Raw genomic sequence first — 27,221 nt, 5'->3', positions numbered from 1 at the left:
CTGCTGCAACCAATGCTAGTGATGGATTACATTACATTACATCTTCCATCTGCCACCTTAAAATTGATTAGCCCACTCCCCTACACCCATTAGGCAATGATTTAAGAGACGACTGGTAATAATAAATGAATAATAATCACAAAATTAAACAATCAGATTACATTATCACACAATCAAGCCAGATAGGGGTCTTGTTGGATGTTAAAGTGATCAAAACAGTTACACACTTGCAGACAAACTCTGTGCTGCACAAAATGCCCACCGCTCCTTGGCTGCACATGGTAAACAGTGCATGATCAAGCCAGATAGGTATCTTTTATGGGCCTATTTTTTTAAACTGCCATCATGTCTGCCGCTGCAGTGCCACTCTTACATGAGCCACGTGTTTGTGCCGCACACTTGTGTGGCTTAGCATAGTTATCCAGCTACCTCAGTGCAAACTTTAGCAATAAAAACAATATTGTGAGGTGTGAGGTGTGAGGTGTTCAGAATACACTGGAAATGAGTGTAAATGAATGTTATTGAGGTCAATATAGCGTAGGAGCAAAAAAAACACCAAATTCTGCAATTTTAGCTGTTTTTAGGCTTTTTTAACAAAAAAATCAGAACCCAAAACCCAAATAAATCCAAACACAAAACACTTAGGAGGTGTTTTGCCAAAACCCATTAGAACCCAAAACCTCAAGGTAATCAGAACCCAAAACCCAAAACCCGAAAAGTGGCCGGTGCACATCTCTAGTTCTGACTGGTTTCCCCCTGGTACTGGCAGATCTCCCAGTGCACTCACCAGCACCTGCCTCCTTTCACTGGTGCTGGGCTCTCCTACTCTGGCTGCCGGGTTCTCCTGCTCCAGTTGCCTGCCACTGGGCTTTCCTGCTCCCCGGTGCCAGTGGCGGAACTTGTGAGCGGTTGGTCCAGATGCAAAAATATCATTTGTGACCCCCTCCTCCAAATTCACAATATCATACCTCCCTCTTCAGGAGGGACACAATGCTCTGTTTCTGGACTTCCCTCTTAATTTATGATTAGTATCACCTGCGTAGAAACACCTTTCTTATCAATTAACCTGTGTAAAACAGGTGATGGCAATTATACATTACGATGGAAGTCCAGAAGGTATGACAATATGTCACAAAGCAATGTAGATCTAATCAGCTCATCAGCATGCCAGCAGATATACTGAGCATATATTTATAGGGACAGCAACAGTGGGCATACATTTATAGGGACAAAAACACTGGACAGGTATTTATAGGGACAGTAACACTGGGCATACATTTAAAGGGACAGAAACAGAATACTGGGCACATATTAATAGGAACAGATACATTGGGCATATAATTATGGGGACAGATACATTTGAAATACATGTATAGGGACAGAAACCCTGAGGACATATTTACAGGGATAGAATACTTGGCACCAGAGATGTAGCATGGAGCCATGGCACCCTAGCAAGCTCATGTCACGGTACCCCGGACAAGGAAATTGTACCCCCAATTTCAAATGACACCACACTTGCACAATCTTATTCACATTACACAGCATATAGTGGGGCAGATGTATTAAGCCTTAACAAGAGATAAATTCAAGTGTGATAAGGAGAAATAAACGTCCAGCCAATCAGCTCCTTACTGACTTTTTTCAAACACAGCCTGTAGCATGACAGTTAGCAGGTGATAGGTTGGATGTTTATCTCTCCTTATCACACTTGAATGTATCTCTTGTTAAGGCTTAATACATCTGCCCCAGTGGCCCTTATTCACATTCCATATATTGCCCACTAGTAGCACTGCTTATACATGTTATACCCACAGTAGTAGTATCCCTAACAGACATAATGCCCACAGTAGTAGTACCCTTCCACACATGATGACCACAGACATACTGTAATGCACACATTAACAACACAGCTTACGCATAATGGGCACAGTAATAGAGCTACTTACACACAAAATGCCCACAGTAGCAGCATCCTTCCACACATAATGCCCACAGACATAATACACACAATAAAAAAGAAAAAAGTGGGGGTCACGAAGGTGACTACAAGAGAACATACGTGAACATGCGTCCTTTTGACAAAGCCTCTGCGAAACACGTGTCAGGACGACACCTCTGACACACCTCCAGCCTCCGTCCCTGTTGCCGATCCCGGCACTTCACTTCCCGCAGCGTCCACACCAATCTGGTGACGGGCGCCGACCTCCAGCAGATCACGCTTCCACTGCCGTCTCCAGAACCTCATGCGGTTTACCCCGTGTTACAGGCCAAGGGCACCGCAACTGAAGCTAAGTACCCCCATATATATTGCTTTCTCTCTACGTCCACTCCCCGGGGCTGAGACTCTGCACGGTTAACCCAACGTATGCCGGAGCTCCAGTAGCTCAGTATATAAGACCAAACAGCGTCAAAAGTGATTATAATTATTACTGCATACCCGTTGGTTAAATCTGAAACTTGATATCGTTTCATACACTGTCCACTACAGTGCTTATTTTCTTGTATTCATTACTCATTGGTATAATTTAAAAGTTATTGTAACTATGATAGCCTTCTTGATGGTTATATCTAAAGCCTGACATTTATCACAACTTGTCTTTCGCTGCATATACAGCCATCCAAATCCACAGTGCAACTGTCGTGCATAGCAACAATATTTTTTACAGTATATTTCATCAGTTTGTTTTTGCATCCCTCGGCAACCGATGGCTATTTTGCCGGGTCAACTATCAGGCGCATGACAGATGTCAGTTCACTAAAAAGCCTTCCTAAAATCGTACAGACCAGGCAATTTAGGATTAAATTCCTCAGGCTGTCACATTGGTCCCAGTATAATTATACTGATACTAGTGACAACCATTTGCACCAGCAAAGAGGACACATTCATTATTTCACCTCGGTAACAGTCCATTTCCACCCTTACCCCTATTGATATTTAACTATCTGACTGCTTTTCTTTCCTCCTCTCGCCCCCCCCCCCCCCTCCCCTTTCCCTTCTTTCTTCCACCAACCTATTTACGTCTGGTATCTTATACTTCAGGGAAGGGGTGGACGTTACTCGCCTCACTCATCCATCATTGGATACTATTAGTAGATGGTGGACAGCAGAAGGTGAGACACGCCGGAGACACCAATCCATCTCCTAATCCTTCTACTTTTTCCATGCTCTCTCATCAGTCGTACCATACCACATATCTCCCTGCAATACAGGCAGGTAACAGGGTGACGCATTGGTGGCACCTCTGAAAGCAGAAGCATCCTACCTCTCGTTGGGTATCAACACGGGTGCCCTCTCATTTGGTAAATTTACTACCATACATCACTGGATCGCCTGATCCCGTACCGATTTCAGCAGCTAAGCAGTGATTGGCCGGCCTAGTACCTGTGAGGACGACCCGCTGGGAATATCCGGTGTAGTAATACTACGGAAAAGCAGAAACACCCAGTGTCTGACCCAAGCTTATAACCCATACTAACCCTTGACCTTTTTCCTTTTCCTTTACTATAGCAGTCTCCTATTTCTATTCATTTCACCTCATTCCTTGCTTGTTGGACGGAGACCACATATACCTATATTTATATGTTAAATAATTGTATTCCTGTGTCAAGCGTCAAAAAACAGACCACCTATTCCAAACCATACATAGGATCATGACTAATTGAATCAGTGTTACTGTTATATGTGTGATCTGGGTTGAAAGGTGGATCCTGTACCTATCCCTTCATTGCGCCGGCTATAGTGAAATTGCTCAGGACTCTGATCATTAGGTGACTAACCTGTTCACTTGCTAATTAACACAAGTGACTATTTCACCCCTTTTTTTCTTTTTTAGCGCATATCTAATAAAAAGTAATTTTTAACTGACTACCATCATATCATATCACCTAAATTATTTATAAAGTGTGCCCCAAAAACCTCACGTATGTTCTCTTGTAGTCACCTTCGTGACCCCCACTTTTTTCAGTTTCATTGCTGAACATCCTTTGGGAGCACCACCAACCAGACACTGCGAATCATTTAGTTGCCGCAGTAACTATGTTGGTCTTCATATATACATTTTAAACTCTGTAAATGACTCCCATTTTTCAGCCTGTGCCAATTCCCCCCTTCATTCTTTATAATACACACAATAGCAGCACCACTTACACATAATGGGCACAGTCAGTGGCGTAGCTATCGTGTGGCAGCCCCCGCAGCCGCTTGGGGGAGCGGGTCTGTGGTGGGCGCCCGGCACAGGATAGCTACCACCACTATGTCAGAGTCATGTGTCAGCGGCACCCGTCACTGACATAGGCTGCCGCAGCCCACAGGACTCCCCCCTCATTTCTGTGCAGCAGCGAGGATGTGGACAGCTTGTAGCATTGTAGCGCTATGTGCCGTCGGGGCAGGAAGCACTGCTGATATGAAAAGGCTGGCTGGACACTGACTAGCTTAGAGAATTCAACCAGTCAGTGTCTGGCCGGTCTTTTCATATCAGCAGCGCTTCCTGCCCCGACGGCACATAGCGCTACAATGCTACAAGCTGTCAGTCTCTGACGCTGTCTGCTGTAGTGGCGTGTTTATTTGTGTGAGTGCTGCCGCTGCTACTAAGTACCCAGCAGTCGGCTTTTCACAAGCCTGCGCCACGGCCGTGGCTCCCCAGGACCAATTTTCCAGCTCCTCCCTCCGGTGAGTGAGGACTTGTTGCAGCTTAATTGCCTGCCAGCTGCTGGATATAAGGTAACTCCACGGCACTGGGAGCAACTGGGGGGGCGCCTAAAAATAGTTTGGCTTGGGGGAGCAAAATTTATAGTTACGCCACTGGGCACAGTGATAGATAGAGCCACTTACACACAAAATGCCCACAGTAGTAGCACCCACAGAAGAAACGCTGCATATACAGTACATGGCCACAGTTGCCATAGTAGTAGCGCTGTTTACAAATAATCCTAACGGTTTCCAACAGTAGTAGCGCTGCTTACATATAACATTCACAGATGCAGTGCCAACAGTAGAAACCCTGCTCATAAGTTATGTCCACAGCTGCAGACTCTAGAAGAGCTGCTTATACATAACACTCAAAGCTGCTGACAGCACTACTCTCTCGAATACGTTATTTACCTCATTCTAGGGATGGGTAATCGTCTGATGTTTCATCGGGAACATCGGATTTATGGTTCCAATGTTCGAATTTTAACCCTGCAACAATGTTGAGGATCCATTGTTTCCTCAACATCACTAGATTTCTCCCCCGATGTTTTTCTTAATTTTGTGTGGTTCTGTCACTGCTTTGGGCAGCCAGCTCAGATTCACCTTCACATTGCCTAAATGCTTAAGACCCTGTATTTCAAATTGGTATTTAAAACGGGTCTGTGCCACTAAACCCCTTATATTCATTGACAGCTTATATAAAAAAAGATACAAAACAGTAACAAACACTGGGGCAGATGTATTAAGCTTTAACAAGAGATAAATCCAAGGGTGATAAGGAGAGATAAACGTCCAGCCAATCACCTGCTAACTGCCATGTTACAGCCTGTGTTTGAAAAAGTCAGTAAGGAGCTGATTGGTTGGACGTTTATCTCTCTTTATCACCCTTGCATTTATCTATTGTTAAGGGTTAATACATCTACCCCAATGGGCCTTATTCTGGTTCACTTTCAGAGGCAAATCCTTCTCAAATGGACAAAACCATGTGCACTGCAGGTGGGGCAGATGTAACATGTGCAGAGAGAATTAGATTTGGGTAAGTTATTTTGTTTCTGTGCAGAAACATGCTGACTCCTTTATTTTTACACTGCAATATAGATCTCATTTTGAAGTAAAACCCCACCCAAATCTAATTCTCTCTGCACAAATTACATTTGCCCCACCTGCAGTGCACATGGTTTTGTCCATTTGAGAAGGAATTTGCCTCTGAGATTGAACCAGAATAAGGCCCACTGTCACTGACTGGGCTTCTGTGTGTGCTGCTGCAGTTGGGGGTGGTGGTGGCTGACACAGAACATCCCCAACCCTACCTCACTGCAATTGGTGCTGTTAGTAAGTCACTGGTTTCTATGCTGGCTGGCTCTGCAGCTATGGGTAACTAAGCAGTGACTGACAGATTGGGAACTGCATGACAGACCCAGGCCACTGGCCAGCGGAGCCTATAAGTCTGGAGTGACATCATTGGTGAGGAGCTGAAAGAGAGAGGAAGGCCTCGAGAGTTAACATACTGCAGAGTGTGGGCAGAGAGTATGTGGCGATGATACAGACTTCAGCTGAGAGAGAAAAAAGAGAAAAAAGATTAACTAAAGAGGAAGTGAGAACAGGAACAGGATACTTGGCACATATTTACAGGAACAGGATACTTGGCACATATTTACAGGAACAGGATACTTGGCACATATTTACAGGAACAGGATTCTTGGCACATATTTACAGGAACAAGATACTGCAGGGTTGCCGACTTTCTTATTCTCCTCTCCGGGAGAAGCCCGGAGAGAAGAGTTTCAGTAGCCACTCAGCCCCCATGCTGGTAAACCAGCAAATTCGGGGATCCCAGTGGAGGGGGCGGGGCTAAAATGACACAATTGTGTCAATTGTGTCATTTTAGCTCCACCCCCTTCTCTGAGACCCGAGGATTGCGGCATTTTAATGCCGCGATCCGGGGGACAGCGGGGGTCCCCCCTGAATCCGGGAGGGTTGCCCACCCTTCCGGGGGGCCGGGAGGGGGACCCGATTTTCGGGAGACTCACGGAAATTCCAGGAGGGTCGGCAACCCTGAGATACTGGGCACATATTTACAGGAACAGGATACTGGGCACATATTTACAGGAACAGGATACTTGGCACATATTTACAGGAACAGGATACTTGGCACATATATACAGGTACAGGATACTTGGCACATATATACAGGTACAGGATACTTGGCACATATATACAGGAACAGGATTCTTGGCACATATATACAAGAACAGCTTACTTGGCACATATATACAGGTACAAGATACTTGGCACATATATACAGGTACAGGATACTTGCCACATATATACAGGAACAGGATTCATGGCACATATATACAGGAACAGGTTACTTGCATAGGCATATTGTACATTTAAATCAGGAGCGGCGCACTAGTGCTTAAAGTGGTTCTGGAAAAGTTGTAGAACTAATTTCTCTCTGCCGCTTAATTAACCCCCCCCCCCCCCCCAATAGGCAGAGCCTATGCAAACTATAATGCTTTTCTGCTAAAATTACTGTGCAGAACAAAGGTGGTGGTTAAACTCAGTTCCAGCCATATCTCCCCCACTTCCCACTGTAACCCCTGCTAGGAACCGAATACTATGCACATATATACAGGAACAGGATTCTTGGCACATATATACAAGAACAGGATACTTGGCACATATATACAGGTACAGGATACTTGGCACATATATACAGGAACAGGATATTTGGCACATATATACAGGAACCGGATTCTTGGCACATATATACAAGAACAGCTTACTTGGCACATATATACAGGTACAGGATACTTGGCACATATATACAGGTACAGGATACTTGGCACATATATACAGGAACAGGATTCATGGCACATATATACAGGAACAGGTTACTTGGCACATATTTACAGGAACAGGATACGGGGCACATATTTACAGGAACAGGATACAGGGCACATATTTACAGGAACAGGATATGGGGCACATATTTGCAGGAGCAGGATACGGGCACATATTTAAAGGAGCAGGATACGGGGCGCATATTTACAGGAACAGGATACAGGGCGCATATTTACAGGAACAGGATACGGGGCGCATATTTACAGGAACAGGATACGGGGCACATATTTACAGGAACAGGATATGGGGCACATATTTACAGGAACAGGATATGGGGCACATATTTACAGGAGCAGGATACGGGGCACATATATACAGGTACAGGATACTTGCCACATATATACAGGAACAGGATTCATGGCACATATATACAGGAACAGGTTACTTGCATAGGCATATTGTACATTTAAATCAGGAGCGGCGCACTAGTGCTTAAAGTGGTTCTGGAAAAGTTGTAGAACTCATTTCTCTCTGCCGCTTAATTAACCCCCCCCCCAATAGACAGAGCCTATGCAAACTATAATGCTTTTCTGCTAAAATTACTGTGCAGAACAAAGGTGGTGGTTAAACTCAGTTCCAGCCATATCTCCCCCACTTCCCACTGTAACCCCTGCTAGGAACCGAATACTATGCACATATATACAGGAACAGGATTCTTGGCACATATATACAAGAACAGGATACTTGGCACATATATACAGGAACAGGTTACTTGGCACATATATACAGGTACAGGATACTTGGCACATATATACAGGAACAGGATATTTGACACATATATACAGGAACCGGATTCTTGGCACATATATACAAGAACAGCTTACTTGGCACATATATACAGGTACAGGATACTTGGCACATATATACAGGTACAGGATACTTGGCACATATATACAGGAACAGGATTCATGGCACATATATACAGGAACAGGATACGGGGCACATATTTACAGGAACAGGTTACTTGGCACATATTTACAGGAACAGGATACGGGGCACATATTTACAGGAACAGGATACAGGGCACATATTTACAGGAACAGGATATGGGGCACATATTTACAGGAGCAGGATACGGGCACATATTTAAAGGAGCAGGATACGGGGCACATATTTACAGGAACAGGATACAGGGCGCATATTTACAGGAACAGGATACAGGGCGCATATTTACAGGAACAGGATATGGGGCACATATTTACAGGAGCAGGATATGGGGCACATATTTACAGGAACAGGATACAGGGCGCATATTTACAGGAACAGGATACAGGGCGCATATTTACAGGAACAGGATACGGGGCACATATTTACAGGAACAGGATACGGGGCACATATTTACAGGAACAGGATACAGGTCGCATATTTACAGAAACAGGATACAGGGCTCATATTTACAGGAACAGGATACACGGCGCATATTTACAGGAACAGGATACAGGGCACATATTTACAGGAACAGGATATGGGGCACATATTTACAGGAACAGGATACAGGGCGCATATTTACAGGAACAGGATACGGGGCACATATTTACAGGAACAGGATACAGGGCACATATATACAGGATATGGGGCACATATTTACAGGAGCAGGATACTTGGCACATATTTACAGGAGCAGGATATGGGGCGCATATATACAGGAACAGGATACAGGGCGCATATTTACAGGAACAGGATACAGGGCGCATATTTACAGGAACAGGATACAGGGCGCATATTTACAGGAACAGGATACAGGGCGCATATTTACAGGAACAGAATACAGGGCGCATATTTACAAGAACAGAATACGGGGCGCATATTTACAGGAACAGGATACGGGGCGCATGTTTACAGGAACAGGATACGGGGCGCATATTTACAGGAACAGAATATGGGGCGCATATTTACAGGAACAGGATACAGGGCGCATATTTACAGGATACGGGGCACATATTTACAGGAACAGGATACAGGGCGCATATTTACAGGAACAGGATACGGGGCACATATTTACAGGAACAGGATACAGGGCACATATATACAGGATATGGGGCACATATTTACAGGAGTAGGATACGGGGCACATATTTAAAGGAGCAGGATACGGGGCACATATTTACAGGAACAGGATATGGGGCACATATTTACAGGAACAGGATACAGGACGCATATTTACAGGAACAGGATACAGGGCGCATATTTACAGGAACAGGATACACGGCGCATATTTACAGGAACAGGATACAGGGCACATATTTACAGGAACAGGATATGGGGCGCATATTTACAGGAACAGGATACAGGGCGCATATTTACAGGAACAGGATACGGGGCACATATTTACAGGAACAGGATACAGGGCACATATATACAGGAACAGGATACAGGGCGCATATTTACAGGAACAGGATACGGGGCACATATTTACAGGAACAGGATACAGGGCGCATATTTACAGGAACAGGATACACGGCGCATATTTACAGGAACAGGATACAGGGCACATATTTACAGGAACAGGATATGGGGCGCATATTTACAGGAACAGGATACAGGGCGCATATTTACAGGAACAGGATACGGGGCACATATTTACAGGAACAGGATACAGGGCACATATATACAGGATATGGGGCACATATTTACAGGAGCAGGATACGGGGCACATATTTACAGGAGCAGGATACTTGGCACATATAGAGGAACAGGATATGGGGCACATGTTTACAGGAACAGGATACAGGGCGCATATCAACAGGAACATATACATTAACATATACATAGGGTTAATTCTCACATACGTAACATTGCTTTATGCAGGAGAACTACAAGTACCAGCAGACCTCCCCCGCATGCTGGGACTTGGAGAACCACAAGTCCCAGGCATTAATGGGCCCACTTGGACTGTAAAAAGAATTTTAAAATAAAACATACACACAGAGAGGTATAACTTTATTTCATACACATAAATACACACCTCACTTTTACACCAATATACTTACCACTCCAGGATCCAGCACTGGTCTCCCTTTTGCATTGCCGGCTCACCCCGCACTGACAGCGGGGTGAGCGGGCTTTCTCTGGCGCAGCTAACAACATCTGTAGCGCTGTCCCAATGCTACAGAGGCTGATAACGTCATTGGGTGATGCGTCTCCAATCAGGGCGGAGCTATGCGTCTCCATGGAGGTGGATCACCCAATGACGTTATCCGCCTCTGTAGTGCTGGGACAGCACTACAGAGTCTGTTAGCTGCGCCAGAGAAAGCTAGCTCACCCCGCTGTCAGTGCGGGGTGAGCGGGCTATGCAGAAGGGAGACCAGCGCTGGATCCTGGAGTGGTAAGTATATTGGTGTAAAAGTGAGGTGTGTGTATGTGTATGAAATAAATGTGTGTGTTTTCTTTTAACATTCTTTTCACAGGTGGACCATTAATGCCCCGCATGCTGGGACTTGTGGTTTTCCATGTCCCAGCATGCGGGGGAGGTCTGCTGGTACTTGTAGTTCTACTGCATAAAGCAATGTTACGTATGTGAGAATTAACCCTATTTGGCCGGCGTCCACTGGCCACAGACACCGGTGACAGCCTGGGCTTCAGCCCTGGACGGGTGAAGCCGGGGGGGGGAACCCCTTTACTGGGGGGGGGGTCCCCACTCCTCCAGGTACCCCGTCCAAGGCTGACCAGCCACGGTGCTCATGGTTCAGCCAGGGGACCTTATATAAAAAGTGTCCCCCGGCTGTGGCATGACACCGCGGGCTGTTGAAGCCCGGTGCTGGTTTCAAAATACAGGGGACCCCCAGTTTTTTCGTCCCTCGTATTTTTGGAACCAGGGCCGGCTCAATGAGCCCGGGGCTGGTTATGCTCAGGAGGGGGGACCCCACACCAGGTTCTGATATCACTGGCAATATGGTCGCTGGCGACCATATTGCCAGTGATGGGAGTGTGTCCCGTCGATAAATCGCCGGGTGCGTGCTCCCGTTTTAAGCCCCCTTCTAATCGCTGGTCGCAGGAGCTTGATGAAAAAGAGACACTGAGCAATATATCTCCCCGTGTGTACGCACCTTTAGAATAGTCATACTGCTTGCCAGGTCATTAACATACCAGGGAGCTAATTAAGTGAGTTGGCTTATTGACCCTCACATGAACACTGCCAGTTTAAGCCCTAATCAGGGTTTAAGTTCTGCATTCAACAAACTAAGAATATAAAGTTTGCGACAAAATAATAAATTAAAAAAAGTTACAAATATTTACAGAAAAAAAGAAAATGCTAAGAGTAGCTAAATAAAGTAATTAAAAGATTATTTACCTATGTGCACCTCTGGATGACACCCACCTGTCCACAATAAATGGGCATCCCATTCTATTTATAACATAACTCCCTGGGTAAAGGCAATCAATTGCCATAGTCTTTACGAGTCTTTGAATAAAGAGCAAAAGAAATACAGGTTGAGTATCCCTTATCCAAAATGGTCGGGACTAGGACGATTTTTGATAAAAGATTATTCTGTATTTCAGAATATTTTTATATTCCATTAAGGTATCTTGCATTTATGCTGTATAAGCACATCAACCACATGAAATACACACAAATATATTTTATTTGTGCATAAAACAAGGTTCCAAAACATGAAGCAAAGTTTGTGTACAATCTCAGACAGGGGCGGATCCAGGATAAAATGACGGGGGGCACCATGATAAAAGAGGGTTTGGGTAGGGGAGGGGCAGTGTTAGTGGTGCCAGTGTACATGCTAATAGAGCCGCAGAAAGAGGGTGGGAATGGGATTAAATATAGGCCCTGGCATTTAAAGTATGCAGACCCACCATGGCGACAAAAGGGAAGGATGTAGTTGTGCAGGCATGCTCCGGAAAAGGTGGTGTGGTCACTCAACAGGGGACATGTCCTTGAGTGTAGTTCTACACATTATGCAACAAAATACTAGACCCCATTATACTTGACCCTTACACATGATGCCAAATGGAATGAGCCAAAATTCACATAATGCCACATGGATTGTGCCAAAATTCATAAAATGACAAATGGATTGAGCCAAAATTCACATAATGCCAAATGGTTTGAGCCATAATTCATATAATGTGACACATATTGAGCCAAAATTCATAAAGTGCCATACGGATTGAACTGAAATTCACATAATGCCACACGGATTGAGCCAAAATTCACATAATGCCACACAGATTGAGCCAAAATTCACATAATGCCACACAGAGTGATCCAGAATCCACATAATGCCACACAGATTAAGCCAAAATTCATAATACGCTTCATAAACAAGGACATTGTGCGCCAAATGCGTGCATTAAATGTTTACACCATAATGTCCATTACACGTTAAGTTACATGCCATTATGTCCATTATGTATTATGCCAAACACCATAATGCCTATTAAAAATTATGCTACATAAGTGCTGCTCATTGCCAAGGGTTCCATGCTCGTTGCCATGTGGGATTACATGCTCATTGCCAAGGGGAATACATGCTCGCGGTAAATGGGGGACAGCCGCCACCAGGCAGAAGTGACAGCCACTGACAGTGGCAGAGTATGACTGTATTCAGAGCACTGAGCGCTATTTGAAATAATACCCCTTTCACACCAGAAAATGCATTCCCGGGTTGGCCCCTTCTACACCAGCCTAGTCCCTGTATTTTCTGGCGTGAGGGGGAGAGAAACCCACCCCTCCCCCTTTAACCAGTTTTCTCATTTAACTGGCTATATCTTTGGAACCAACTGACCCATTTACATGAGACAAGTATCATATTGAACATTTGAGTGGGCTTTGAATGATTTTGGTCCTGTGAAACTGGTACTTTTGGTTCCAGAGTAATCTGCCCTCAAAGAACATGAACAGCCATGATACTACATGTCAAAAATAAAAAAATCAGTTTACCTGCAATATCTCTGGAACCGATTGACTGATATGGACCAGCCTGGTATCATATTGAAGGCCCAGCGATTTGGGATTGAATGAGATCAACTACAAGCTTCTGTGATGCCAGGGACATCGGAAACCAGGTGGGGTCAGAATTAACGGGTCCCATATTATCCTATGGGGAAAACGTTACAGCTTTGCCAGGCGAAATCTACGGTTCCTGGGGGGCTAGAGACACGGGGCTGGGCTCGTTGGAAAGCCCTGGTCCTCAGCTACTGACAGGGGTGCCCCCTCCTGAATCCGCCAATGATCTCAGATACTGAATTTGAATGCCAAGCAAACATGTCCTCGCACATATTTAGTGCCAGTTACATATCATATGCCCAGTAGTGCCAGTTACATATCATATCCCCTGTCGTGCCAGTTACATATCATGTCCTCAGTAATGCTGTTACAGATGTCCTCAGTAGGTTTTTGGCAAATAACCGATATTTGGATAAGGGATACTCAACCTGTAAATCACGCAAAATGGCACATTCCCATGGAATTTAGTGCTATGGGCCTTTATTACATTGACCCCAAGGGACGGCACCACATGCAGCTAGTTAGAAAAACCTTGCTCTTGCTGCATTGCAGTAAGGGCTACTTCACCTGCTCCGGCTGACACTGACACTGTAGTTAACAATGGACAGCATTGTGTCCTTTCACATGGGATGGTTACGGCCGGGCCGCTGGGTTGTAGCCGGTTGTTACCATTGGAAAGGACAGCTGCTGATGGCCACATTGTAAACTTCTGTGTACGGGATGGCTTTTAGCCGTGCTGTGTTTTGCCGCCCGGCGCCAGCCAGAGTGTGTGAAATAGCCCTTATTGTGTGACAATGGCAGAAGTTCTCTGTATGGGCCTCCAGTCGATAAGTCAACAGTGTTTATGTCTACAGTCAATTGGCCAACAGGCAATTGGACGATGCCTGAAAAAGGGCAACATGCAATAGGTCGATATTGACTAAAGGTTGACATGCTGATGGTTTATGCATGAAAAGGTCAACAAGAATATAATAGTATGCCGAGTGTAGTGAGGCACCGAGCCCGAAGTATGGTGAGCATAGCGAGCCATGCGGGGGATGTGTCACACTAACAAATGCCAATATAGACACCAAAAAAAAAGGTGAAAAACACATGTCGACATTTTCTTTGTCAATCATTTGTCCTGATCGTTTCTCTAGTGCATGTCGATCTTTTTTCATGTGTCAACCATTTGCCTGTTGACCAATAGTGATCGACCTATTGACTGTAGACCTAGACACTGTCGACTTAATAATCCACACCCCTCTGTCTGATAGATGCCTTATGCAATGATAGACCGGCCTGAAAAGCTCCTCATAAACAAGGCCCACTGATCCTCTGCTTTACAGCTCTTACTTGAATATATTTAAATAGACACTAGGCTTTGGGATTATGAGATCATCCATGTAAATTGGGGCACATACAGTATGCATTAACAGTACTTCATATGTGACCTGTTGTTCGACTACGAAAATCTAAACATATTAGATTACAACATTATAGCATACACTCCCCTTACAGAGATTATGCTGAAATCTTCTAAAGCTGGGTACACACTATACGACATTTTAAATGATTTTGTCAATTCGAACGACAAAATCAAAATATTGTCCAGTGTGTGTATACGCACAATGGCCCTTATTCTGGTTGACTCGCTCGGATGCAGGCCCTTATTCAGATCTGATTGCTGTACAAATTTGTTCTCAAAATGGTCAAAACCATGTGCACTGCAGGTGGGGCAGATGTAACATGTATAGATAGAGTTAGATTTCAGTGAGTTATTTTGTTTCTGTGCAGGGTAAATACTGGCTGCATTATTTTTACACTGCAATTTAGATTTCAGTTTCAACACACCCCACCCAAATGTAACTCTCTCTGCACATGTTACATCGGCCCCACCTGCAGTGCACATGGTTTTGCCCATTTTGAGAACAAATTTGTACTACGATTAGATCTGAAAATTCACATCCTTGCGAGTCAGTCTAACCTGCCTTGTGAATGGTTAGCCAACGCCACCCATTCACACGCGGGATGCATTTCCAAGGCTAGCGAATGGATGTTTTAGATGAACATCCATTCGAGTGTCAGTGCGAACCTCCCCCATCTTTCGATGGTCGCCGACCACCAAATGATGGTGAAGGTGCATGAATATGTAAGGGTGGTCCAGACCACCCTTACATATGCTTGTAGATTTGCAGGGAATTGGGCGGGCAGCTGACATCCGGTTATGTCAGCTGTCCGCCCCCTCGCACATGCGTCACGGACATATAGCATGTGTACGCCCAGTTTTCATGGGAACGTCCATTAAACAGTGGGCGTTCACATATGCTAATGGCTCAGGCCGGCACCCCACGCCCCTCTCCACCCCCCGCACCCAAGGCTGGGTGCGTGCACCTGGCAAACAGACTTTTCACTGAGTTTGCACACACCCAGCGTATACATATGCACAGAAATGCTGCTGCACATACACAAAACATCGGTCCCCATGCAAATTTGCGGTGGAGTGAGTCAACCAGAATAAGGGCCAATGTTTGCAGAATGGGCTTTATTCAGCATCAGTTGCAGTTTCACTGCTTGCTATCTTGTGCTGGGGGATATCCAGCACAGTGCAAGGCTGCTCAGCATGAGAAGGTCATCTCTGTGCTGCAATCACAATCAGATTGCGATCACATCACAAGAATCGCAGCGATTAGAGTCAACCTCACTACCATCTTTACATTCGCAGCGGCTGTGTGTGTGACATCACCTTTTCCCCAAAACGCCATGTTGCGTTCCTTCCAGGATGGGATCACACTTTGAAAGCTGACACATACCTTCTGTGGCCACTGTGCATGTGCAGAAGTCTGTAAATTGCCCTTTCGATTGGGTGCCCTGCTTCTTTCAAGTGTCTGGCTTTAACAATGGGTACTTCAGAAATTAAGATCTACTGATTATTTCTGGAGTACTAGAGACGTTTTAGCAGTTAGTACAAAGAGGAATAGAAATATGTTTGTCGGGGAAGTTAGAAGGATTGCTGCACCTCTGACGTATGTGTCTTTGCGGCATACGCAGCAGAGGGGAACATTTCTTGGTTGTCAGCATAATGACAAAAATAATAAAAAAATCATTGAACGTCTTTGGCACCTAAATATTTACTAATTATGAAAAAGTAATCAGTTAGCACGGTGTACACCTTTTTCTCTTGTTTTTAGTATATGTATGGGTGTAGCAACCCCTTTTTTAGTACACTGCAGCTTGACCAGGCAACCCAGTTCATTGCGCCTCTGTTGATATCTTGTTATCACCATTGTCACCTATAGAGATATGTAGTTTTAGGATCAGCTGTCTATTTGATTTCTCCATGTTATTTGAGCAAACTTGGATGTGAACTATTGAGTTCTGTTGACCTTAATTAGGTCAATAGCCACTAGGGTGACCCCATATCGTCGACATGCATTTGTCATCAGGGTCAAATTGTCGACATGGTCATTAGGTCGACATTGAAAAAGGTAGACTGGTGATGAGATTGACAGGTATGAAAGTTTGATACAGTCAAAATGTCAAAGTGAAAATGATTGATGCAAAAACATTGACAAAAGTTTTTTGGCTTATTGGGTACCATTTACTATTATCAGTTACAGGTAACTCCAATAAGTATATCATGCCACTCTTCCAATGACACACTTCGCATTCCATTCTTAAGTAAAGATACTGGGGCAGATGTATTAAGCTTTAACAAAAGATAAATCCAAGGGGGTTATTCTAATCCATTCGGTCCCCTATGCATTCGCACATTCGCGTCTGCGCATACGCAGGTGTGCAGACGTAGGGTGCGTGCCCCCACAGCGAACTTTCGGTTTGCCAGGTGCATGCACCCATGACGGCGTGCGGGGGGGGGGGGAGATGGGCAGGGGGAACTAGCATTACCCGAGGCATGCGAATGGATGTTTATGCAAAACTTCCATTCGCAGCCTGTGCGGGCAAACCTGCACTTCAAGGGGGAGGGGGCAGGCTGTCGCAGGGTGGGGTCTGGTGGACTCGCAAGGATACGAATTCGAAGCCTTGCAAATCAACCAGAATAAGCCCCAAGTGCACTATTCAGTCATTACTCATTAAAATTCTAATAAGTTTAGCAATACATTTTGCAATTAAATAGAGGATTTTTTTTATATAACCATGGCCAACATTACTGGCTTATCCGCAATGTCCAGGTAACCTCATATAAGACACCCCTAAAGCAGCCTAAACAGACCACTGCAAGCAGAGCCGGCCCTAGCCTAAATGACGCCCTAGGCAAGATTTTGGCTGGTGCCCCCTAGCACCGCCACTAGTTCCGCCTCTGACCCTGCTCCCCTTTCCCAGCACCATCAACCCTCATCATAGCAGTCATCATTTTGGTGCTCCTACCTGCAATATTTTAAATAGAAACAGTGCACACATTCGGTGCGCAGCCCAAACAGGGGTGTGTTCTTGCTGGGAAGGGGCATGGCCACCCAATAGTACCCCCAATTTAAATTATGCCACACAGTAGTGCAACGTTATTCACATTTTATCATGCGATGGTGTCCCTTATTCACGTTACATCACACAGTAGTACCACTTTACCTTATATACATTACGCCTCGCATTATTCACATTATACCCTTAGAAAAAATCCTGAGAAAATATTGTATTTTAAGCACCTCCATGGCCACACTGCAACCCAGCACAAAGCAGTGTGTGCTGGGCAGAGGAGAAGAGCTGCTGCTGTCACTTAAGGGGAGGGGGCCCCCACTGGGCCCTTCCATCAGACTTTGGCCTGGGTAATTTGTACCCCCTACCCCTTTCTCTCAGCACCCCCTGATAATACCACACAGTAATGCCCCTTACACATGACACACATTATTAATGTCCTTATAACCATAATGCCCCTTACACATTTATGCCAACCTTTATTAATGCCCTTCATACACATAATGACACACATATTGCCCCTTACACATATGTTGCACATTATTAATGCCCTTATATACATGACACACATAATGCCTGTCCCTTATATACATGACACACATAATGCCTGTTACACATATGTCACCCATTATTAATGCCCTTATACACAGGACACACATAATGCCCCTTACACATATGCCGAACACTATTGCACAACCAACCCACCAACAGACAGCACTCGCACAGCCAGTAACACTGTGACCTCTGCCTCTGCTTGGATACAGATGTTTCCTCATACATCTTGACTCAATAGGCCATGCAGCTCCTGGCCAGTTCTGCATACGTTGGGTGCATTTTTTGCTGAAATCTTCTTATTTGCATTGTTACTGTATGTGATCAGGACACACAAGGAGCTTCCGATGATTAAAATGATATGTGGCATAAATATATTCTGTGTGCGACTGTGGCTGTACCTGCATACAGAATGCTATGTTACAGTGATTTCCATGAATACACTATTTCATATGCAGATACAGCCTCAATCACACACAGAATATAGGCATGCTGCATATCATTTTAATCAGCAGACGCTGCTGATGCCCCTAGGCATTCCATATGCCTTAGGCAATTGCCTAGTTTGTCTATGCCTAAGGCCGGCTCTGACTGCAAGGGATCAAACTAGCAAAGGCTAACAAGTACAGTGTTAAGATGTGTTATGTAAGTGATAGCATATACTATATAAAAAACTATTTAAAACACTGAGCGACCCTCTGATTGGCTGAGAGAGAGCGCTCTCAGCCAATCAGTGGCCGCCTAAATTTGAGGCTTCTTTTTTTTTTTTTTTACAAATCTTTTTATTGAAATTTTTGCAGGTTTACACATGAAAAGAAACAACAAACAAGCATCACTGTAGATACATTCTTATCAATGAAATAATCACGAGAAGTAATCTATGGGAGACATTTCAGTTCTTACAGATCTAATAGATCCAATAGATGGAGCCCCGGCCTAACCCTCCAAGCTAACCCGGTCTCCCCTGAGCTAACTACCCTTATAACTGATATAAGATCAGTATATAACCAAGTCTCAACACATGCTCGCCCATGCCCCAGCGCCTTCATCTATATTATGGTTCGTTTTTATAGAATAAATAGGACTTCAGGATATTAAAACTTTTTATCCTTGACCCTAAAGATCGATTATTCTTTGTGAAGTTTTTACTTTTAATAAAGCTGGAGCACCGGAGAGCACAGCCGTCTCGGTAATTACAACTTACATCTCCCATCGACACTAACGGGACTGATGCCCCTAATAAACTATACAATTATAATAATTTGGTTATAGCAATTTTTGACATCTAAGTTATATCACAAAGACAGACACAATTGGGAGGGGGGGGGGGAACCAAGACCAATCTTTCCTCTCTAGAAAGCAGCGGAAATCCATTTGAGATACGACTTGCCCCAGAAGGGGGTCGGTAAATCTTCAACCTTATAATCTTTTGACATTTTACAAATATTGCATATAGTCATACACCATTTAACTTACAATGTATTGCAGAGTCTTTTCAAACTACCAAGCAGTGTGAGAGTGAGGGGGGGGGGAGGGTACTGGGAACAGTGGACACTTAATTTTTCAGGGTTTTGGGGTTTCCAATGTTTCCTCTTGTGGACTTTGTGGTTTAACTAAAAGCCTTATTCCTGGTCTCAGTTTCCTATCAAAGAACTCCACGATTTTTTGTTTCGATGTCTCATTGAGTGAGGTGATGAATACCGACCATTTGGCATGGAATGATCTGGTAGATTGAGGTTCATCTGATATCAGTATTCTAATATCAAAGTATATCATTTGGATGAGCTTTAGTGACAATTCTTGGATAGTAGGAGCAGTTCTTTTAATCCAGTGGCATAGGATGAGCTTTTTTGCAAGAGTGAGAACTGTGACCAGAAACGGTATGTATGAGTAGGCTTTGTGGCCTAGGTTCCACTTTTCAAAAGAAAGTAGCAGGCAGGCTTCTATCTGTGGGGTTATTTTAATATTCAGAACAGAATTTAAGTAGCCCACTACTTTATTCCAGAACCTCTGTATCTTGGTGCAACTCCAAAAACAGTGACCATATTTGGCATTCGCCATTGAGCATTTGTAACAAGCCCCCGTTTCCTCAGCCACCATATACTTTCTCTGAGAGGGAGTTATATATAGCCTATGTAGAAAGCGAATATGGGTCTCTTGTAGGTAGGATGATGATAGGTATTTTAGATAGGAACAATATTTATCGACTGTGGAATCTGGAATGGGTTTTTTGTCAGACGTATCATCAGACCATTTAGTGGATATTTGATTCGCTTGTAATATGGGGTTGAATTTTGCTTCCACCAGTATTTGGTATAATTGTTTCAATTTGTATTTCTTTGTTTTTCTGGAGTTTACCTGTGCGATGATTCGATTTGTGCCTGTTTCCGTTAATGTCTGCGGTGTGAGGCTTCGAACATAGTGTCTTATCTGAAGATAGTAATAGAAATGAGATTTCGGAATGTCATATTCCTCCCTTATTTGGTCAAAAGCTTTGATTTCTCCTCCTGGGTCAAAGATTTTGCACATCATATCTAGACCTTTAGCTTTCCAGACCCTGGAGATTGGATTGTCCATTGAAGGGGTGAAATTAGGGTTTCCCCATAAAGGCAAAAAAGGTGAGTATTTGGAGTCTCCATGAAGCAATTTGTGAAGAGTGATCCAGTTGATGTAAGTGTCCCTGAAAATAATATTAGACATTATATGGGCCGGAATGTCCTGCTTTTTCATATGGAGAAGTGCCGCAGGTGAAAACGGTGAAAACAAGGCTACTTCTAATTCACAATTTGTATAAACTGAACTCTCCAGCAACCAGTCGCTCGCATATCTAAAAAATATAGTATTCGAATAGAATCTAAAGTCTGGAATTTTCATACCTCCTTGTGACTTTGGTAGCATGAGTTTCGCAATTTTAATTCTAGGTCTCCGCCCCTTCCATAGGAATTTTGACATTAAGGAGTTAAGGGCTTCTATATCTTTAATTTTCAAGGCTATGGGTAACATTTGGATAGAATAAAACATTTTTGGGAAGATTATAGATTTTATTGCTGCTGCCCTTCCTAATAGAGAGAGTGGTAGGGGAGTCCATGTTGTTAGGAGAGTAGACAGTTTATTAATGGTTTGTGTAAAGTTAGCTTTGTATAAATTATCTATTTTTCTTGTGATATTTAGACCTAAATATTTTATTTGCATATGGGCTATTTTAAATTTATTTATAATTGAGCAGGAGGATAAGTCATGATCGCTAGATCCCAAAGGCATTATTTCCGATTTTTCTATATTTATTTTATATCCCGATTCTTTTCCAAATATATGAATTATATTCAATATATTAGGGATCGTGGTTTGGGGATTTGAAATAAACAGTATCATATCATCCGCAAATAGAGATAATTTTATTTCCTGTTGGGCTATTTTTATCCCCTGAAATTCGCTGGAGTGCCGAAGTAACATGGCTAGGGGTTCTATCGCAATAGCAAATAAAAGTGGGGACAGGGGGCAACCCTGTCTTGTCCCTTTTTGTAACAGGAAGTAGTCTGAAGTGTGTCCATTACATACAATTTGAGATTTTGGATTGCAATATAATAATTTTATGTAATCTATGAATTCGGGGGGGAAATTAAATTTTGCCATTATTTTAAACAGGTGGGGCCAAAGCACAAGGTCAAAGGCCTTTTCTGCATCTAAGGTGAGGAGGTACCCCGGGGGTGTCCTGCCAGGAATATTTTGCAGGTGTTGTATAGCCGAAATTACCTTTCGGACGTTGGTAACCGATTGTCTACCTGCTATGAATCCGGTCTGATCCGGGTGGATAATTAAGGGCATAAGGGGTTTCATTCTTTCCGTAAGAATTTTTGTTAAGATTTTGTAATCGGAATTTAATAAGGATATTGGCCTATATGATGCGGGTGTTGTCAGATCTCTCCCTGGCTTGGGTAATGTTTTTATGTGTGCCGAATTAAAATGGGCGGGGAGTTTTTCTTGGTGTAACATGTGATTGAGGGCCTTAGTAAGGGGCTCTATAATGTGTGGATACATAAATTTATAAAAATTGTTGCCGAATCCATCAGGCCCAGGTGCCTTTCCCTTTTTTAAAGATTTAATAGTTTTAGAAACTTCCTCAGCAGTAATTGGGGCAGTAAGTTTGTCCTTAGAATCATTGTTTAATTTGGGGAATGTTAGGTTAGAATACATGTGTTCAATATTAGTTAGTGTAGTATCGTCATTTTTATTTTGGTCAGTGGAGTGAGAATAAAGTGTTGAATAGAACTCTCTCATTACTTCAGCTATTTGTTTATTGGAAACAGTGAATGAACCATCTTTCTTTTTTAGAGGGTGTATGACGGCAGAGGGTCTAGTACCATTTAAAATATTAGTGAGCAACTTTCCCGTTTTGTTTCCAAAACGATAATATCTGTAGTCAGTATTTTTCTTATGTTTATGGGCTTTATTATTAAGATATTCATTATAGTGTGTCTGAATTGTTAGATAATTTTTCCTATTTATTTGTGTGGGGGTTTGGACATATAAGGAGTACGCCTGAGTTAGTGATTTTTGTAGTTCAAGAAATGAGCTAGAGATTTTCTTATTTAATTGGGCTATATAAGAGACAATATCCCCCCTTAGGACCGCCTTTGCGGCCAACCAAAAAAGGGACGGGTCCGAGGATGCATGCGACTGGTTACTGGAGCAGTACATCTCCCACCTTTCCACCACATAATTTTTAAATTCAGAAGAAGTAAGAATATAGTCAGGAAAGCGCCATTGCGGAGCTTGAGTTCTCTCTTCTGACATAGTTAGCTTAAACCAGCTAAGGGCATGGTCCGAAACAGAAATTGGTTCTATCTCCGCCTCTGTGACCCTAGAGAATAATGTCTCGGATATTAGTTGATAATCTATTCTAGACATACTATGGTGAGCCGCTGATAAACAGGTATAGCCCTTGGTCGTGGGATTAAGGTTTCTCCAGATATCCACTAATTTTAACTGGGATGAGAATTGAGGGACCCCCATTTTCGGCAGGGGAGGTGGGCGGGTTTTCCTTTCGGACCTATCTAAACCAACATCGGAAACCAAGTTCAAGTCACCACAGATTATTAACTCTCCATCAATAAATGGGATAAGATGTTTCAATAAGGTATAAAAGAATTTTTTATTGTATGATGTTGGGGCATATATGTTGCATAGAATAAAGGTAGAGGAGTAGACTTTAGTATGAGTTATGGTGAATCTACCCTCTGGGTCTGTTATTGTTTTTATAATCTCAACAGGTATTTGTTTTTTGATGAGGGTAGTAACACCTCTGGCTTTCGAATTGAAGGCTGCATAATCTAACAACTTCCATCCCAACATTTGAAGTTTAACATATTCACCCGGGACCAGGTGCGCCTCTTGGATAAAAACCATGTCTAATTTTAATTTGTTACAGTACGTTAGAATTTTTCTTCTTTTTATAGGTGAATTAAAACCCCCTACATTTAGGGTGCCTACTTTAATACTGGCCATACTTTACCTCACAGATATATCGAGGTTGCTTATTATTTTCTGGATTGGATTTATCTAAAGCTAGGACTGATTGATCCATAAGGGGAAGAGACACAAAAGGAGAGGGGAGACACATACACCAACCAACAAATAAAGTGAACATTCTGGCGCACAGCGACGCATGATAATAATTTACATGTCTAACAAACTTTCGGATAGAACTGTAAAGGGAAAACATCCCTTAAATGAATGAGACTTATTAGAGATTAAGCGTGTCCGGAAGGAAACTCCTTTCGGTACCGGGCTTGGGTCCTTAAATGAGCCAACTTAAAAAAGTAATACTTCTGAACAGGGATTCAAATGTTCCTTATGTATGTTTTGGGGATATTTGAATCAGGTGTCTGTGATATCCTCACTTCTGTGTGATTCCACATCTCTGAGAAACTCGGTTGCGTCTGAAGGGACTGAAAAATCGTAAAATTTGTCATTCCTGAAAATCCTCAGTCTTGCTGGATAGATTAAGGCAAATTTAAGCTTCTTCTCAATCAAGCTGGAACAAACAGGTGAAAAAGCTCTACGTGCTTTAGTGACAGAAGCAGAGAAATCTTGAAATAACCTTAAATTGTTGCCTTCCCATTTAATAACTGGCATTTTTCTGGAGGCTTTCCATATAGTCAGTTTATGTATGTAGCTTAGGGTCTTAAATATTGTGACCCTCGGGCGTGGGTCATTTGGTTTGGGGTTTGGGCCGATTCTGTGCACCCTCTCAACTATCATGTTTTCACATTCTTTTTGTATGCCGAGAATCTGCGGCAGTGTGAGTGTCACAAACTTCTCCAGGGCAACGCCCTTAATGGTTTCCGGTAACCCCACCAGCCTTATATTATTTCTTCTGGAGTTATTTTCCAACTCCTCCATTTTATTTATTAATGTGTAGTTTTCTTTTTCTAATCTTTTGATTTCCCCCTGTGATGAAGCTAAATTATGTGCCAGTGCTCCGATCCTATTCTCAGCAGTGTCCATACGCACTGTGAGGTGCTGGATTTGCTGGGAGATGTCACTCACCGCTTTCGCTAGGAGGGGGGCCATCGTGGCAGTAATCGCATCCACCATGTCGTCGTATGTAAGAGGGCCCGTCTGTCTGGATTGCAGGGTGCTCAGGTCATCTCCCTGTGTCCACACAGAGCCTCTCCTTACTGCCGGGTTGTGAGGTGCGTCTCCGGTGGGCGCCGCCATGTCCTGTGACGGACCTCGTTTCACCTGTCTCCCCTGTTGTTGCTGGGAGCGTGGCGGCTGCGGCGCTGGTGCTGCCCGATCCATCTCCTAGTTCCTCCCTGTCCTGTTAGCTAGAACTGGGGCTCTTGGAGGCTATTTTCGCCTTGCAAATTATTAATTCAGCCGGTAACCGAGCGGAGCTGCGGGGCTAGGGTGCACTCCCCATGCAATCCGGAACCGGAAGTCAAATTTGAGGCTTCTTACTGGTAAAGAACTCTCTCAGCCAATCAGAGGGCTGCCCAGTGTTTTAAATAGTTTTTTTCAAATTCTCGCCAGTACCCCAGGGATCTGTACTTGAACCAGATGCCTTTTTGCAGATGACACAAAACTATAGAACAGGGTAGACACACCAGGAGGGGTAAAACCAGTGGCATACAGCAGTGGCTAATTTACTTACGTGCCTCCCCTGTCATTTAGAAGTTTTTTTTATTTTTTATCTTCTCGAGCTGTCTGTAGCAAGGCATATGGCTGCATGATGTAGCTACAGTAGCTATACAATATGGATCGGGAGTGGCACTGGTAAATGAGTAGAATTAATAATCACGTACATAATCTGACATGACCAACGTAGTTACCACTGATAAACAAATGTAGAGTGGTGTTTGGTTGGCGGTGCTCCCAAAATGTTCAGCGTGACAACTGAAAATGAAAATTGTCACAATGGCCCTTATTCTGATCGGTGCGGCCGGAGCCGATTATGCGGCCAGGACCGTGCGTGCGAAACCCCGCCTTCCATAAGGATCGCCAACTCCGCCCGTATGCGGTAAGAAGCTGGCCGAACGGACCGCACGTGTATTTTTCACGGAATACGCCTCCTCCATCTAAGGGAACCTCCCCCATCATTCGATGGTCGCAGACCATCGAATGCAGGACCGAGTGCTCCACCAGCTCCCGCAACCTCAGACCACACGGACATGTTTCCGTGCAAAAGCAGGGATCTGGGCGGGCAGCTGACATCCGGCGATGTCATATGTCCGCCCCCTACACGTGCGTCACGGCCGCATTACCATACGTATGCCCAGCATTTTCATGGGAACTCCCATGAAACGTGGGGCGTATGCATATGGTAATGAGCCCAAATAGCCCTTCACGCCCCTCTCCACCCCCTGTTCGGAGTGTTCACATATCATGCGGGGTTTGGCCGTACGCCCCGCTCGCACATGCGCAGAGACGCCTCTGCACATGCGCAGACACAAAACATCGGCGGGCCGAACGCACGCGGATATATCCGCACCGATCAGAATAAGGGCCCATGTGACAGAAAAAGGAAGAACAAAAAGGCTTTTTGGGGCACACTTTACTGAAATTGATTGTACAAATTAATACATAACTTTTAATGGAGATTTGATGCTAAAACAAATGTACGTCTTAGTTTAAATCAATAAATTACACATTGATAAATAATCACGAGACATCTTGTGTTTGTCAAAACAATTGTGGCGAAAATAGCAAAGACAAATTGAGTTTATGCTCCATTATTAATGAAAATATAAATACATCACGTTGGTTACAATAATTGATTCTACTGGTATGTAATAACAGGAGCAAAAAGAATCAAGGACACATGACACTTGTCCCCTGCTGCTGGTGTTAATGTTGTTCCCGGTAAGAAATAGTGGTAGAAGAATAGAGGACTCCCTTAGTCAGACAGAGGTGTATCTGCTGTCCAAGTTCAATTACAGCAACTGGTATTCCCAATTGGTCTCCCAGAAAGGTACTAGCCAGACCATTCACTGCTTAGGTGCTGAGTGCGGGATGGAATTCAGGCGGACCAGTGATGTATGGCCGTATTTTAACATGGATGAGAGTACCACAGTGACAGTGTCTTTAGTAGGAAGCCAAGATGTGCTTCTGCTTTTTGCTTAGCATTGTCTGAATCACCCTGTTACTTATGTATTGCAGGAAGATCTGGCTTACTGAGACAAATGAGAGAGTCACAGA

General features: G+C 43.8%; 1 protein-coding gene across 2 annotated transcripts in view; it reads right to left on the bottom strand.

Moving 5' to 3' along the window:
* LOC146064033 (gamma-aminobutyric acid receptor subunit rho-1) overlaps positions 1-27,221 on the bottom strand; it is a 117,441-nt gene that overhangs the window by 68,790 nt on the left and 21,430 nt on the right. The gene's annotated exons all lie outside the window — the stretch shown is intronic.

This window comes from Crinia signifera, chromosome 3 (genome assembly GCF_055691185.1).
Source record: "Crinia signifera chromosome 3, ASM5569118v1, whole genome shotgun sequence".
NCBI classification, from domain to species: domain Eukaryota; kingdom Metazoa; phylum Chordata; class Amphibia; order Anura; family Myobatrachidae; genus Crinia; species Crinia signifera.
Note: the sequence above shows the minus strand (reverse complement) of the source record. Positions and strands in the feature narration are given on the sequence as shown.